The sequence below is a fragment of the Pinus tabuliformis genome, chromosome J, assembly GCF_031772625.1.
Source record: "Pinus tabuliformis cultivar Carrire ecotype Pingquan chromosome J, CPIR1, whole genome shotgun sequence".
In the NCBI taxonomy this organism is placed as follows: Eukaryota; Viridiplantae; Streptophyta; class Pinopsida; order Pinales; family Pinaceae; genus Pinus; species Pinus tabuliformis.
In genome coordinates, this window is record NC_142295.1 from 1,126,829,884 (window position 1) to 1,126,839,140 (window position 9,257).

Below are 9,257 nucleotides of genomic sequence, written 5' to 3' on the forward strand. Positions count from 1 at the left end.
GAATATGGTCACAAGAGCCTACTGCTCTCCTGACTTCAACTGAAAATAATGCTATTTATCACAGTTCCTTTGATCTTCAAAACTTTGGACTTTTATTTAAACTAAATTAATCATAAAATCACATATAACATAATTAATAACACTTTCCAATCACAAATGTAGGTAATAAGAAATTCTCTTAGGCGAAGAAGAAAAGCTACCAAAAAAAAACTGGGCACTGCATCCTCTAAAAATTTCAACATGCTACAGAACATCTACTTGCTTTAAGTTTCAGTTGCTATAAGTTTTAGGTCCCAGCGTTACCAGAAGTTTCTGATTTTTCCATCTAGCATAACTAAATAAGCAGCAATACATTTTGTAAAAAGTGTATGATGCTTAAGAGTTTTCATAGAAACAGCAAATGATTTGCTACAGCAAGAAAGCTCAAGTTATGATAAAGTCAAGTTAAGCCAATAGAATTGTATATTTTACAGCCAATCTGGAACAGAATTATTTTTAGATTTCATTAAAATACAATGACCCAAAGCAGGAACATACTTACCTGCATAGCTCTCACCCGCCACAAACAAAAGGCGGTTACTGAACTCTGGAACTAAGCTGTAAAATTCCTCCAAAGCGGTATAGAGATGCTCTGCAACCTGGTTATGGTCGGTAGGGATGTCTTCGTCCTTCTCTACTATGTTGTAGCCTGAACCCACTGGACTATCAATGAATAAAACACCGAATTTACTGTTCCATGGTGAGTCATTTTGATAGAGTTTGAGGTCTGACGAGATTTTCCAGGGCCCCAACTCGTAGAAATTACCATTCATGCTTGAGCAGCCCGGGCCCCCTTGCAGCCATAGAATTATGGGCGTCTCTGCAATGGGCATGTTGGGCTCTATTGCCTCATAAAATGCGTAGAACAATCTTGCTTCGGACGATGCCTTCACATTTAAATATCCAGATCTCCATGGCAATGCTTCCTCTGGAAACACAAGCTGGTTGTCCTCTGGTTCTTTAAATATTGTTCATGGAGGTAAAGGTCCGTTCGCAGAATCCATCGTCATCGCTAACATCAGTATCCTCAGCATTGAAATCACCTTCGCGATTGCCATAGATATTGGCAGGTTTGTTCAGCCCGAGTCCGTCCTCCTTTCTCGGTGCTTTACAGAGGACAGCAGTAGGCCGAGCGAGGAAGTGCTTGTCGCATTGGAGGTATTGACACGTCTTACATACTCTGTCTTGCAGGTTGCCACGAAAGGGTTGGAATGTATTTTAATCACTCTAGGCATTTCCCTGCGCCAGCTAACAGATTGTAACGAAACGTTTTGGTTTTAACTCTAACAGTCTTAAAATGCTTCCCCTGCTAAAACGATTCAATCTCACTGAATATCTTTGAAGGCTGTAATTCGGCATTTTTTTGGCGTTTGGAATTTAACGATAAAAATTCTCACTAAATGCATGAATCAATGAACCAATTATGCACTAGGAGCCAAAGGGATGCAAGATAATGAAATACTTAAAACAAAGTTGTGTGCAGGGTTGGAATTTCGATCTGAAGTTTATATATATTAGTGTTTTATATATTTTTAATATTGAATTTATTTTTTAATTATTTTTTTAATTTAATAAAAATTGTAATAATTGATTTTTTCTAATTTTAAAAAAATATTAATAATAATTATTATTAAAATTATATATTTAAAATTATATATATATATATATATATATATATAGTTTATAAATAGTATATAGAAAATAATATAATCAACCTAAATTATATTTTGCTTTAGAGAAAATAGGGGGTGGTTCAAAAAATATGGAATTGTTATATATTATGTTGCTTTTTATATATATATGAGGATCTAATAAAATGTTGATAATTCTATAAAAAAAAATATTTCAAATTTAAGATTACAATTATATGTAAGATTTAACATTTAACAATATTATTAAGATGTTGAAATGCTAAGAAAAAATAGGGGGTGGTTCAAAAAATATGCAATTGTTACATATTATGTTTTTTTTTATATATATATGAGGATCTAATAAAATGTTGATAATTCTATAAAAAAAAATATTTCAAATTTAAGATTACAATTATATGTAAGATTTAACAATATTATTAAGATGTTGAAATGCTAAGAAAATTTAAAAGTTTAACTATATAGATTAATATTCAAAATCAAAGTTCAAATAAATATTAATGTAGATATGAGGATTTCAACATATAACAACTTCCTTAATTACAAGGAGATTTTTTTGCACATATATGTGATTCCCTTCTTTATTTGGCTTTAATGTGTAACTTTCATGAAACATGAAGCATTTCATTGCTTTAATTGTCATTGGAGCAATGGAATTTAGAAACTTGTAAGTTGTGACATTAGTTTGGTGTAACTGGATTTTTGAGTAAACCATCATTTATGTATATGTATGAATTAATAATTTGTTTCCAAACGTATTTCTCTTATTGGATGGTTGGAAGCTGGTGGTACATTCTTATGCCTTTTTAAGGTGTGATATATTTATATTTTGTATCAAACATTATATTAGATAATGTCATAAATTATCTCTGAATTTGCATGGAACTTAGTCTTATTAGGCATCTAAATATTCATGTAGCATAATGTAAATTGTTGGCTTTAAATGATAATTTAAATATATGAAATGGATAACCATCAAGCGTTTTACCTTGGACTGATTATATAATTTAAATGAGCAACTTTCAAATGTTCAACACTTTTTATTGAAACCTCCACAATTGAGTTTTTTCAAATTTTGGTTTTTTTTCCTTACGATAAATATATGAAAATTTTCAACATAATTATTTATTGAATGGTAATTTTTTAATCAAAACTTTATTAGTGAAGGGTTAATTTATTATGAGAACATCACTCTTGAAGGGCAAAATTTTTAATATAACGTTTCTTGACGGGAAGCATAAGGACCCAAAACGTCAAAAAAAATTGTATGACGGGTAAAGAGAAATCCAAATTCCAACCCTGGGTGCATGGACATTCTCTGCTAGGGTGGGGCATGAAATCAAGCTCACCAAATCTGTGGCTCCAGTGCAGTGCAGCCTTGTGGTGACAGATCGAGGGTGCCCATTAGATTGGTGTTTCTGATTTCGAGATCCTTTTCTCTAGAAAGGGTTTGGTAATGGCGATTCCAAAAATGGTAGCAGCGGGTAAAGGGCAGTGGATGGAAATCGCTCCTTTCCGTAAGATTTGAGTTCAATCCTTGCCAAATTCAACTGAAAAAATATACAGAAGAAAACTCCAAAAACGTAGAAGGAAAACTCCAAAATGCAGAATGTTTGTTCCTCTGCACCCAATAACGTTAAATGAAATCAATGCCTGCCCACATTATACTTTCCCATCTCCAAAATCTGGTGGGGTGAAGCACCCTTGAATCCCAAAGGGACAACAATGGACGGCCACTGCAGGAACGTGAATGGTTGGTCCTAAATCCTCTAAGCGGGCCGACCGGAGGCAATCCCCTGATCCTCCAATTTTGCTGAGTTCCGACAATCCCTGTGATGAATGCATTAAAATGGTTGCAAACAGGAATGATTTGAAAGTAGCAAATGCCGCGTTTATATTTCATGGCTCCTGGCAGAATTGGCATAGCCTACAAATTCCAGAAATTCTCCCCAGGAATCTAACTTGTGTTTATCGTTCCCAGGAGGGGCGTACTCTTCAATGGCATATACACTGTTAGGTTAGCTACTTATGCCTTATTCGGTGATACCTTATACACTGATAGATTATCTGCTATGGCTTATCCACTGATAGTTTATAATCTGATAAATTATCTGATAATGGCTTATCTATTGATAGCTTATTGGGGATAGGTAATCTTCAGATAGCTTATTAGCTGGGGGATTATCTTCCAATTGCTTATCTTTCATAGGTTATTGGCTGATAGATTATCTCCAACTATAATATCTCTTTAGATCTTATCCTCTGATAGCGTATGTTCTTAAAATTCTTTCGGATGATAACTTATACTCTGATAACTACTTCTGATAGCTTATTTTCCAATAACTTATCAGATGATAATTTATATTCCAGTAACTTATCAGCAGATAAGTTATAGATGATAGCTTATTAGTTCTAAGTTATCATCCTATAAGTTATAATTGCATGACTTATGATCTTATAAATTATCTTCCAATCATCTATCAACCAATAAATTCTCGGTAGATAAGTTCTTAGCCCATAAGGTATCTGCCAATAACCTATCATCCGGAAAGTCACAGCACTTATGCACTTATTGTTTCTCGGCCGAAAAGAAAACTACTATATCTGGACCGTTAGAATCTCAGACGTTAGATCTGGGCGATCTCAACCGTCAGATCTATTGAATCTCAACCCTCGGATCTGTGCACCGTCAGGTTTGCTTAATCGCAGCCATCAGATCTTTGTAATATCAGCCGTTGGATTTGGGTGAGCAGGACCGTCAGATCTGTTTAATCTCAACCATCAGATCTTTGTAATATCAGCCGCCTGATCTGAGTGATCAGATCTATGTAATCTCAACCGTCGGATTTGTGCAACCTAGACCGTCAGATCTGGGTAATGCCAGCCGTCAGATCAGCCTAATCTTAACCGTTGGATCTGCGAGATATTGCCCGTTAGATCTACTCGATCTCAACCGTTGAATTTGAGCGATCTAGACCCTCAGATTTGTCAAATCCCAGTGGTCAGATATGCAGGATCTGGACGATCAGATTTTCTGAATCTCAGCCGTCGGATTTGAGCAATTTTAAGCGTTAGATCTTTTAAATACTAGCTGTCGGATTTGAGCAATCTAGAGCGTTAGATCTGTTAAATACCAGCCATCGGATATGCAAGATCAGCAGGGTCAGATCTTCGTGATCTGGACCATCCGATGTGCTAGATCTCAGCTGTTGGATCTGCACAATCTAGACCGTCCAATATGCTAGATCTCAGTCGTCAGTTTCTTGCGATTTGGACCGTCAAATCGGCTTAATCTTAGCCGTCCAATCAACACGATCTCGACTGTCAAATCAGTTTAATCTCAGCCATCCGATCAACACGATCTAGACCTTCAGATCTGCTAAATTTCTGAGCTAAGGGGGGGCATGAGATCAAGCTCACCAAATCTGTGGTGACAGATCGAGGGCACCCTAAACGATTCTGATACAACAGGCACAGTGCTTGCGATTTACAGTTACTGGATCGCCTGCGGTAAAGCAATGAGAGTTGACGCTTAAACCTCTACTGCATCTTTCGCCAGGTCTATTGCTTCGCTGTAGTGATTCACTAAGAGCTTAACATATGAAGAGTTTCATAAATGTTATAATGTTATATTATTACATGTAGCGATTACATCAAAATCCAATATTTATCACATCATAAATATATATCCTTGTCTTTTCTTTTATATAATCACATCATAAATCTGGTTGATTAATAAGAGCTTTGTTTTTATTGGGTATATCCCGTTGAGGTATAATTTATTTATTTTTGTGATATATATATGTTTTTTGTTTTTTATATTTTATTATATATAAATCTGGTTGATTAATAAGAGCTTTGTTTTTATTGGGTTTATCCCGTTGAGGTATAATTTATTTATTTTTGCGATATATATATATATATATATATATATTTTTATTTATTTTTTTATATTTTTTTTTATTTTTTTATATTTATTTATCTATATATATATATATTTGTATGTTTTAAGTTTGGCAAGATTATATCTTTATTATGGAATTGAACTAGTGACTTCACATTAATGAAAGAGTGCATTAACAGAACACCGATAGCCATCTATCCAAAACTCAATAGACATATAAGCAAACATATTATTAATAATATTTATTATAGATAAAAACTATTGTTGATCATTATGTTTTTTTAATTAAATAAATTTTAAATATTGAAATGAAAATATAAAATTATAAAATATTTATAATTTTATTTTATTTGTAATTATAGACAATAAATCTAATTTTAAAAACTATATATATCACAATGTAAACAAATTGTTTGAATCTATATTCACTAATAAAACTATAAATATGAAAATATATAAATTTATTTTATGTATAAGGTTTGCATAACCTAGATCTCTACAAGCTGTCATTTATGATATAAATTATTTATTGCAGTTTACTTTATTATTATGGATGGAACCACTATTCCCTGGGATTGTCTTTGGGTTCTTCTTGCGCAACTTAGGTGGAGGGCGAAGAAGGCCCCCTTCTAAGGGGGCTTGAGCCACCAGTGAGATACCACTCTAGAAGAGCTAGAATTCTAACCTTGTGTCAGGTCCATAGCAAGATTGCCAACTGACCAAAGTGGGAAGAATTTTTTTTGCATAACCTAGATCTCAACAAACTGTCAATTATGATATAAATTATTTATTGCAGTTTACTTTATTATTATGGATGGAACCTCATTACACTTAATAATGTAAGAAATGGTATTTTCTTTTTGTAATTTTATATACAATGTCTATTTAAATGTGATATTTTACTTATATCCATTGAAACCTTAAAATATTGAATATTTGAAAATATTTATATCTAATTTAAGAATTTTTTGTTTGAATGTTATGTATAGTATTTCTTTAAGAGTCATATAATATCTAATCTAAAATTCCTCAAAGGAAAAAAGTGTGTTTATTATCTCACTCTTCACAAGTTTATAGTTCTTTGAGGGAGAACAAGATCACTAATACCACAATGTAATGTACACACTATTGCATACCCTTGGAATCATATTCTTGAACTAATTCAAGCCCTTAATAATATTTTAAATCAAACAAGAAACACACTGTCACTTTATTAATTTTTTCTTACATGGATCTTTTCCTTATTTGAAAGTTAGATGAACCTTGAAAAATATGGAGAATTTAGAAACTTGTGAACTCCCTAAATGTGAAAATGTCTACTGAATACTTTGTTTTACTATTTAAATTTATGAATGATTTATAAAGAACCCCTGGAATCCTTAAGCTTCTAATTTCTAATGATCTTTGAATTCAATATTTAAAGGAAGATTGAGTATAAAAATATACTCCAAATTCTCTCTTAACTTAAAAATCTCGAATTTCCATATTTAACAAAGGAAATGGTTTAAAGGAAGAACAAAATACTAGGATTAGGATTCTCCAACTATATGAACTCAATATCAACAACTTTCTAACTAGATCAATAAATTTCTTCCCAACCTAGAGTGGATTTTATTTTTTAATGTATTTAATACCATGAAATGAGGAGATATGAATAAAGTGGCTCATTACTACATGGGGCACATGTAATTGAGTGTTAAAGAGTACATGGGGTCATTACTAAATTGGGACTAAGTTTAGATTATGGTAAGTAATTCACGCCATTGATAAATAGAGATATGTTGACAACATTCAGAAAAAACTAAACTCAATTTCTCCTCTTATAAAAGTAGATGTTGATTAACACCTCTTTGCATTTCCTACATTAAGGTTTATAGGTTACTAAATAAATTGTTGGTGAATTAACCTTAGTTACTTGTTCAATTTCGTTTCCTAATTTATGATCAAACCTAATCTAGTACAAAAGTGAAAGTACCCTAATTGTTTACAACCAAATATTAACATTATCAAGACCTTAAAATCTGAAATACCTTGTGTCCTACCCTTTCTTTCACCCTTTGATTTCTTAGTTTGGTCCTAAAATCAAGTTGAAACTCCATTCTCATCTTTCCCTATTTAGTAGTGTGCACACTTGGGTCATATCCCATTCCTACCCTAAAATTCATGTGGTAGAAAATCCACTCATTTTCTATATTTTCACAACTCCACTTGGGAGTCCATATCAACCCTTCCATATTCAAGTGAAGGCTCATTGTTCTTCTTCCATTTCCATCCCTCAATCCCAACATAAGGTTGTTGTATCTTATTTCTTTGTGAGAGGGAATGTCCTTATACTCCCTTCCTCACGTTCTTTGCATGAATACTTCTCTAAGTACCACTCACCCCCCCAACCCACACCAGAGGATTCTATCTCTCCACAATGGAAGTTTGTTTAGGCAAGCACCATTAACATGGTTGATTATGTATCCCCCTTCCTAGCATTACAATTTGACAATACTAACATTGAATCATATTTTCCTCCATACCTCAACTACTCTTGAGGTTATTACACATGGATGCCTAAAACCATTTACAAAAGTCATTATCACCTTCCTATTGAGAAAGAAGGGAAGGATTCCCCAAAAATTCAAAGGAGGAGAGATATCTCACTCTCCATCTAAGGATTTTTTTTCTCTCAATCGTAGTTATGCTCCCCCCTTTAGAAATCCTTTTGATGATAATTGAGCCTCCTTCTCTCTTGCAAGCAAGCCCCATTTAATACTTTATCCTAAGAGATGTCTTCACCTAGTAGCAAGGGTCCAAAGAAATGGTGGATGCCTCATCCAACCACCTCCTTGTCCTTGGTTTCCCTAAGCATTAGCATTGTTACAAAAACTATGCATACTTACTCTATACATGAATCTAGACAAGTACACATACAACTATATCACTACCAAGTCAACACTCATTAAACTTTAAAAAATGAAATACCAACTCCCTTCATAACCTTCAATAATATCCCCTCCCCGCACAAGTGTGCATGCAACAATACCTTCAAACATGAGCCAAGCTCCCATGACAACTACCACATAACCTGTAAGGTAAGTGCACATCCCAACATATCCTTTATAACAAATACACATTATAGCAATTTTCTAGTGACAATTTTACATCCCAACACACACCCAATTATGGGTAAAATATTATATACCAACAATTTCATAACATCCAAAAGTTCACCTCAATGAAAACACCCCATTAAATCTCTTTGCCATAATTATTTAAATAAGAATACATGCCAACTATGTTATAAATTCTAGTTGACACACATCAATGGAGGTGGAACCTAACCATGAGTTTCAAAAACAATATTCCATTCTTCAGTTCAAGCCCTTCTCTCAATCAATTATATAAAGTTTGGATAAGGTATCCCTTTCTAACAATAATACACCCCCCTTTGGAGAATATCCCAGTTAAAAGCTAAATCTTGGTGGTAGGAGGCGTATGAAATCACATTATTCTTTTGATTGGATATCTAAACAACCTTTCATGCCCTGTATTGTACAAATATGGCTTCCTCCATACCTAACAAAATTACCCAAATTTGGGGAGACATTGGAGAAAACCTTTGACATCACTTGGATACTTTAACCATGGCTTGCTCCAAGTTCATCGATAATAACGAC